The following is a 7,711-nucleotide window of genomic DNA, read 5'->3' as shown; positions in this document are numbered from 1 at the left end:
GGCTTTTACAATTTGAAATGTAAAAAAAAAAAAGAATAAACTTTGAAAATTCAATACAGTTCTTGCAGTTTTCATAGTTTTTTTTTTCATTAAAACGGTTGAAAGAAACAATATAAAACTGAAAAAAATAAAGCAACTTTCAATAATAATTTAATAATGGTACTGTCAGACTCTGTTCAGTGTTTCGGGTGTGTTTTGCTCCCCCACGTGCTCCAGGTATGTCCTTCCTGTTTCCTGTTCCTATTATGTTTATTAATCCCAGGGGTTTTTCGTCTTTCCCTCCTCATGTCTTGTGTATTTAAGATGTTTCCTGTTTTGAGTTCTCTGTCCGGTTTTGAACATCGATCCCCGTGTCCTACGTGTGATTCCTGTGATTTCAATAAAGACTGTTAATCCTGATTCTCCTGCTCGTTCCTCGCTCCTCACCGTAGGCACACCGTGACAGAAAACCAGAACGATACAGAAAAGTAAGCGGCGCCCCTTCTCCCCGTTTTGTTTTCGTTTTGAAAAGTCTTTTTTTTTCCTGTTTGTTTCTCCCCGCAATCATGGAAATCGCCGTTCCTTTCTCCTTTCACCATCAATTCTCTGTTCTGGCTCGGGGCCAACTACCATCGCCCCATGGACCTCCCAGACACCAAGGGACTATGCTGGAGGGAAGCGATCTACCGGTGTCTGGTGAGTGTCTGGGCCTGAGCCAGAACCAGCCCGCCGGCCGCTCCGAAGTCAAGCCAGCCGGTTGCTCTGAAGTCAAGCCCACTGGCCGCGGCTCACTCAACCCATGTCTTTCACCCCGAACCTAGAGGGGAATCTAAGGAGAAGGTGGTCGGCTCCAGCCCCAGAGCTCACTCCAGTGTAGGCTCCAGCCCCTAAGCGAGGCTCTCTCCAGCCCGCCGATTCCTCAGTCAAGCCCGCCGACCACGCCTTTCCCCCCGAACCTAAAGGGGAATCTAAGGAGGAGAAGGTGGTCGGCTCCAGCCCCAGAGCTCACTCCAGTGTAGGCTCCAGCCCCTAAGTTGGCTCCTGTGCCAGCTCCTCAAAAGCGCCTTGCTGTGCCTGTTCCTCCAGAGCACCCTCTAGTGCCAGCTCCTCGTAAGCGCTTCCCAGTCCCTGAATCCAGCCCGGAGTGGGCTCCTGTTCCCGAGTTTAGCCCACGGAGGGCTCCTGTTCCCAAGTTAGGCCTACGAAGGGCCTCTAAAGGCGATATTCTCCACAAGGATTTAATGCATTATGCATATTACTAATTGTGTTTACACTTTTTACACAAGTTTATACTTTTATTTATAAATTAACAGTCCAGAGTTTTGCTCATGCATTTACAGTGGTATATATATATATATATATATATATATATATATAGTTTTCTTGTTGATCGTGAAATTCTGTTGCATTTGCCTTTTACCCAGAAGCCTTTAATCATGAAATCCGGACTAAAACAATGGTGAGTAAAATAAATGATGAGAGTTGTCATGTTTGGATGCACTGTTCCTTTAATTAATAGAACACACCACTAGATGCATTTGATATCACTTTTATTAGACATTATTTTATCGTGTTTGTTTGTTGTCACTAGTATTGTGTGTAGCAATAATAATAATAGCCTAATTTTATTATTAATATATATTTTTATTTCGTGTTTTATTTATGTATTTTTATTTTTTTTAATTGCCCCAATTACTCAACGTACCTTGTTATATCTCGTTTTTAATCTTTTAAGTTTGTAGTATATTATATAACAGGTCTCCTGCCATCACTTCACTTTCTCTCATAAAATTGAACTCCTGTGTTTCAGATGATAAAACCCTAAATCGTGTAGTGTTCCATCTCATGGGGCCGGTGTGACCGCTGCTGAAATATTGTTCTTGGTAATGAAAATGAAGAGACACGACACGTGAGGCGCTGTGGAGCTTCGGGAGGAATATTAACAGGTTTCGCTGTGTGTTTTGGCTCAACTCCTCTGCCCTCTTGTTTGAAACAGCAAGGGTCTCTCTCTCTCCTCCCAGCAGGTTTATTCTCTCTCTCAGGGGCCCGAGCGCTTGCAGCGCGATTCCAGCTGCCATTAGCTCGATGAGAGGTAGGGAAGATGAGCGTCCTGGCGGGTAAACACACACACGCACGCGCTCCCGCTCCCTGCTGCTCGCCACGGGCTCCATCCGAGACTCACTGAAGATTTCCAAGCCCAAATTACATCTTCAGTTTCTCTCATCCAGTGGCCTGCAAACAATCCTGTGGCTCGAGGAGCTTCACAATGTCATCTCTGACCTCTGGAGAACAACCACTTACACTCTCGTGCATGTGCTCCCTCAACACAACAGTTTTAGCTGTTCAGTTCTGTCATGTTATTTATATACTTTTTGGCAGCCAGAAACTAGGTTTTAATATTGAGATTTTCCCACCTAATTGAACTCTGGCTGCCAGGGTGCAATTTCTGTTGTGGTTCTACGGTATTATTATAGGTTGTTGCTAGGGTCTTCTGTATTGTTAGGGGTTGCTACACAGCTGGCAGAGTTTTAATAGATATATTTTCCCCACCTAATTATCCCGTGGTTGCCAGGGCATTGCTAAGATGTTGCTATGCAATTTCTATGGTGGTTGCTTGGCTGTTGTTACATAGATGGTTGCTAGGGTATTACTAGGTGCTTTCCAAGGTGATATGGTTTGTTGCCAATGAATAGTTATGCACTTTGGGTTTATAGGTGGTTGCTAGGGCAGAGATTTGGTATGTATTTTTTCCCACCTAATTAACCTGTGGTTGCCAAGGCGTTGCTAAGGTGTTGCTATGCAATTTATATGCTGGTTGCTTGGCTATTGTTACATAGGTGGTTGCTAGGGTCTTCTGTATTGATAGGTGATGCTATGCATGTGGCAGAGTGTTATATTGGTTGCTAGAAGATTATTAGGGTGGTTGTTAGGGTGTTAAAAGTGGTTGCTGTTACTAGGTGGTTTCCCAGGTGTTGTGGTTTGGTGCCAAAGAATAGCTAGGATGGCATTGCTATGTTGTGACTAGGACATTGCTAGGGTGTTATCAGATCATTGCTGTGTAGTTGCTAGGGTATTAAAAGTGGAATAGCAATGCAGTTTGGGTTTTATGGGTGGTTACATAGGTAGTTGCTAGGATGTTATGTAATTGCTACATTGTGGCTAGGATGTATCTACGAGGTTCTTAGTTGTCAGGGCATTGCTGTACAGTTGTTAGGGCATTAAAAGTGGTTGCTAGGGTATTACTATGTGGTTTCCAAGGTGTTATGTTTTTTTGCCAAGGAATAGTTATGCACTTTGGGTTTTATGGGTGGTTACATAGGTGATTGCTAGGGCAGAGTTTTAGTATGTATTTTTGACATGTCCCTACCAATATCCAGCGACTACTAAATTGTCCCTAGCAATAATTTTGATTAAACAATTAAATGTCTGTTGTCTGCTGTTACATCGCCACCAATGCTAAAATCAAACCTACGCCTTTGGCTAGGGTGTTCTGTATTGTTGTACTGGTGCTATTTTCTATGCAGTCTCTAGGGTGTTAGGGGTGGTTGCTAAGGTATTACTACTGTAGGTGGTTTCTAATGTGCTTAGGGCTGTTGCTAAGTAATTGTTATATAATTAGCAAGGATTTATGGGTGGTTGCTGGATATATCTACAGTGCTCTGTAGAGTTACTAGGGCATTGCTAGGCAGTTGGTATGATGTTGTGGGTGATTACCAAGGTGTGGCTGTTCAATTGCTAGGGTGTTGTGGGTAGTTGCTAGTTGTTTTCTTCCCCCTCTGGTGTCTAGATATAGATTGAGTCCCTCCTTTAATGTAAGTCTATTGGAGTTTGTCAGATTTCTATTGTGCGGCAGGATAATTTGAGGCATCGTTCAGGTGTGTGGCTCAGATGGTGAGCTGAAATCTAATAGACTAATTCATTTTGCACAAATTGAACCTGAAATCATTCTGAAACACCTCACTGAACTCAATCCGCTCTCGTGTCGTCCCACGGCCGTAATTTGATTGGGTGTGAAGTGTTTTTTGACACATCTGGACTTAAGAGCTATCGCTGTCATTGATTGGCTGTCACCACCTGGAGAGTTTTAACAGGAACAACTTAGCGATGGCCTCAAATCCATGTGTGAAGATGACACTGCATGTGTTTTATTGGACCAGATTTATATAAATGCTAGTGTGTAAACCTCCTTAGATAATTGGGTTTTAATTATATAATCATGTGACCACACCCAACTGGGCATGGCTAATGATTGGTACAACATATAACTATGTTGTAAACAGGTTGTGATAATGTTTTTATCCTAAACTACTTTAATGCTTGACGCTGTTTTAGCGTAATACTTTTCGTAATGTTGCAGAAAAGTTATGACATTTTTTCGCATATGCTTTGCAATGTTTTCTGAACATTTATACAACATCAGATCTATAAACAAATCCGTTTCTTTTTTCTTTGATACACTTCACGTTTAATTTAAATGTACAAATTATGTTGTTTTAAATCCAAACAAAATGTTTCAGAAACATTGCCGGGGTTTTTTTTTTGTTTGTAGTAAAATTACTTTAGGATCATGTTTTGAAATGTATCTATGAGCAAAATGTTTAGCAACTTTACAACATCAAACCTATAAACAAATGCATTTTCACTCTTTCCTTTAACGTTTAATTTAAATGTGCAGATTGTTATTATAAACCCAAACGTAACATTCCAGAAACTTTGCCATTTGGTTTTTCTTAGGAAAATTATGCTTGAATGATGTATTGAAATGTATTTATGACTAAAATGTTTCACATCTTTACCACAAATATATACATTTTCACTGTTTGATTTGACGTTTCATTTAAATATGCAGATGATGTTATTTTAAATCTAAAAGAAATGTTGCTGTTTGTTTTTTGTAGTAAAATTACATTATAATTAGGGATGCACAATATTGGATTTTTGCCGATATCCGATATGCCAATATTTTTCAACTCATTTTGGCCGATAGTCGATGTCGATACCGATACCGATATATTTCATTTTGTTTGGAAACAACACCAAGTCTCTCCTGTGTGGAAATTATAAGCAATTATTTTTCATTTTGGTTCGTTTTTAACAAGAACTTATTTGTTGAATTAAATAGACAACAATGAAGTTCTTTTATAATGACAGTACATTGATGCTTTGAAAATAACTATAAATAAACTATATATTAGTTGCTGCAATTATTTTTGCCGGAAAGATGCAGCAGTACCCTTAACATTTTATTTTAAGATTTAACATTTGTAGATGGTCTAAAGCAAAAGAGTTGTAAAAATTCTAAATATCTTTTAGAGCTCATAATTTGTTTAAAATATATAACATATTGCACATTAATGAATATATCAGTATATATAAAATTATTTATTCATGTATCATGTTTGTGATTTTTTTAAAGTCTTGTAAGCTGTCGCCTCTGACCTTTAAATCAAAACATACTCATGATTTATGGCATCAATTACTGCTTTATTTAATCAGAAACACAGTTTAAATGTTATTTGTGTATTTTGCTTTCATTTTATTAGAAGTAGGCCAACAGCGCCCCCTACAGAATTAAAACTCCTTACCGAACGGGCATTAGGACCCGGGGGAGGCTGAGCTGCACGTGCTATTACTGTTTACTCTATCACACACCGAAAGCGTCATTCTGTACATGCATTCTCAGTTTAAATGCAATGATCCAAAACAGTAAATCAAATCACCATTCAGGCAAAACTTTGCTTCAAGAACGAGCCACACTGATGACGTGATCTAATCGCTAGCATACCCATGAGCACATGTGAGTTCATGTATATTCCTCTTATCGGCAAGACATATCGGCATAATTTTTCATATCGGGCCGATGCTGATATTTACATTTTAAAGCCATTATCGGCCAATTCCGATATCGGTCCAATAATATCGCGCATCAATTCCGATATCGGTCCGATAATATCGTGCATCCCTAATTATAATGTTTCAAAGACACATTTTACAGTATTTTCACATTGTTTCATAATTTTTTATGCTGGTTGTATAAAATTAAGATGTTTTCATGACTAAAATAAACATTTGACTGAAAATAACTCTGAACAGCTAACAAGTGCTGTGTTAAAGACCAGAGAGAACTAGAAGAAGATGAAGGACCACAAGCTCCTCTAAGGTGGGTGGTATTTGATTAATTTGATTTATCATTTCAGTGACCAAACCATCATTAAACATGTTTATTACCTAGGAGCCCGTGAACAGATTGCAAGGCCGTAAACTGCCGTCAGAAGCCATTTGTGAAGAGTACGAGAGATTAAACGTGAAGAAGCGTGGCAGAATGGTGCCAACGGCTGGTATATATAGATCTTCACTGCACAACATGTATTATGAATCCAGACAAATGGGCTTTTGCTGTCTCTGCTGTACAGATGAGTTCATAAACCCTCGTTCAGCTGCGAAACAACAGCCTCGTGTGTGTTTATGAGCTTTCAACAGGGAAAGATGATCGCAAGGTGCTCTGGTGTCGCCGAATGAAGAAAGACTCGTTCAATTACGTCCCAGCAAGCACAAAACAGACACCAGGGTGAGGAAGTGAAGACACACCATTCCTTTCTAGATGAACTAGTCCTTTAAAAGAGGATTTGGGGTTAATTTCCCACCTGGCCATTGGCTCCTCCATTTCCTATGATTTTGAGGCTTTCAGAAAGGATTCCTTGTTGGTTCCAGCTTAACTCCTACTAATTATGTTGTTTTAGATCCAAACAAAATGTTCCAGGAACGTTGCTGCTTTTTTTTGTTTGTAGTAAAATTACATTAGAATGATAATTTGAAATGTATCTGTGACATAAATGCTTAACCCTCTGAGGGTCAACTTCACATCAAGCCTATAAACAAATGCATTTTTTGTTTCCTTTAATGTTTAATTCAAATGTGCGGATTGTTACTATGAAGCCAAATTAAACGTTCCTGAAACTTTGCTGTTTGGTTTTTGTAGTAAAATTACATTAGAATGATGATTTAAAATGTATTTATGACTTAAATGTTTAACAACTTTACCACATCAAACCTATAAACATACATTTTCACTCTTTAATTTAATGTTTAATTTAAATGTGCAGATTGTTACTTTAAATACAAATGAAACATTAGTTTTTTTTTGTAGTAAAATTAGGGTAGAATCTTTTGAAATGCATTTATCACTAAAATGCCTAAATTTACCACATTTAATATATAAACAAATGCATTTGTTTTGTTTCCTTTAATGTTTCATTCAAATGTGCAGATTTTGTCGCCGTTTGTCTTTGTAGTAAAATTACATTAGAATGATGATTTTAAATGTATTTATGACTTAAATGTTTAACAACTTTACCACATCAAACCTATAAACATACATTTTCACTCTTTAATTTAATGTTTAATTTAAATGTGCAGATTGTTACTTTAAATACAAATGAAACATTCAGGGTTTTTTTTTTTTGTAGTAAAATTACGGTTGAATATTTCGAAATGCATTTATGACTAAAATGCCTAAATTTCAAACCTAAAAATCAAACCTATAAACAAATGCATTTTTTTGTTTCCTTTAATGTTTAATTCAAATGTGCGGATTGTTACTATGAAGCCAAATTAAACGTTCCTGAAACTTTGCTGTTTGGTTTTTGTAGTAAAATTACATTAGAATGATGATTTAAAATGTATTTATGACTTAAATGTTTAACAACTTTACCACATCAAACCTATAAACATA

The sequence above is a fragment of the Sinocyclocheilus anshuiensis genome, unplaced genomic scaffold, assembly GCF_001515605.1.
Source record: "Sinocyclocheilus anshuiensis isolate Anshui unplaced genomic scaffold, SAMN03320099.WGS_v1.1 scaffold1580, whole genome shotgun sequence".
NCBI lineage: Eukaryota > Metazoa > Chordata > Actinopteri > Cypriniformes > Cyprinidae > Sinocyclocheilus > Sinocyclocheilus anshuiensis.
Note: the sequence above shows the minus strand (reverse complement) of the source record.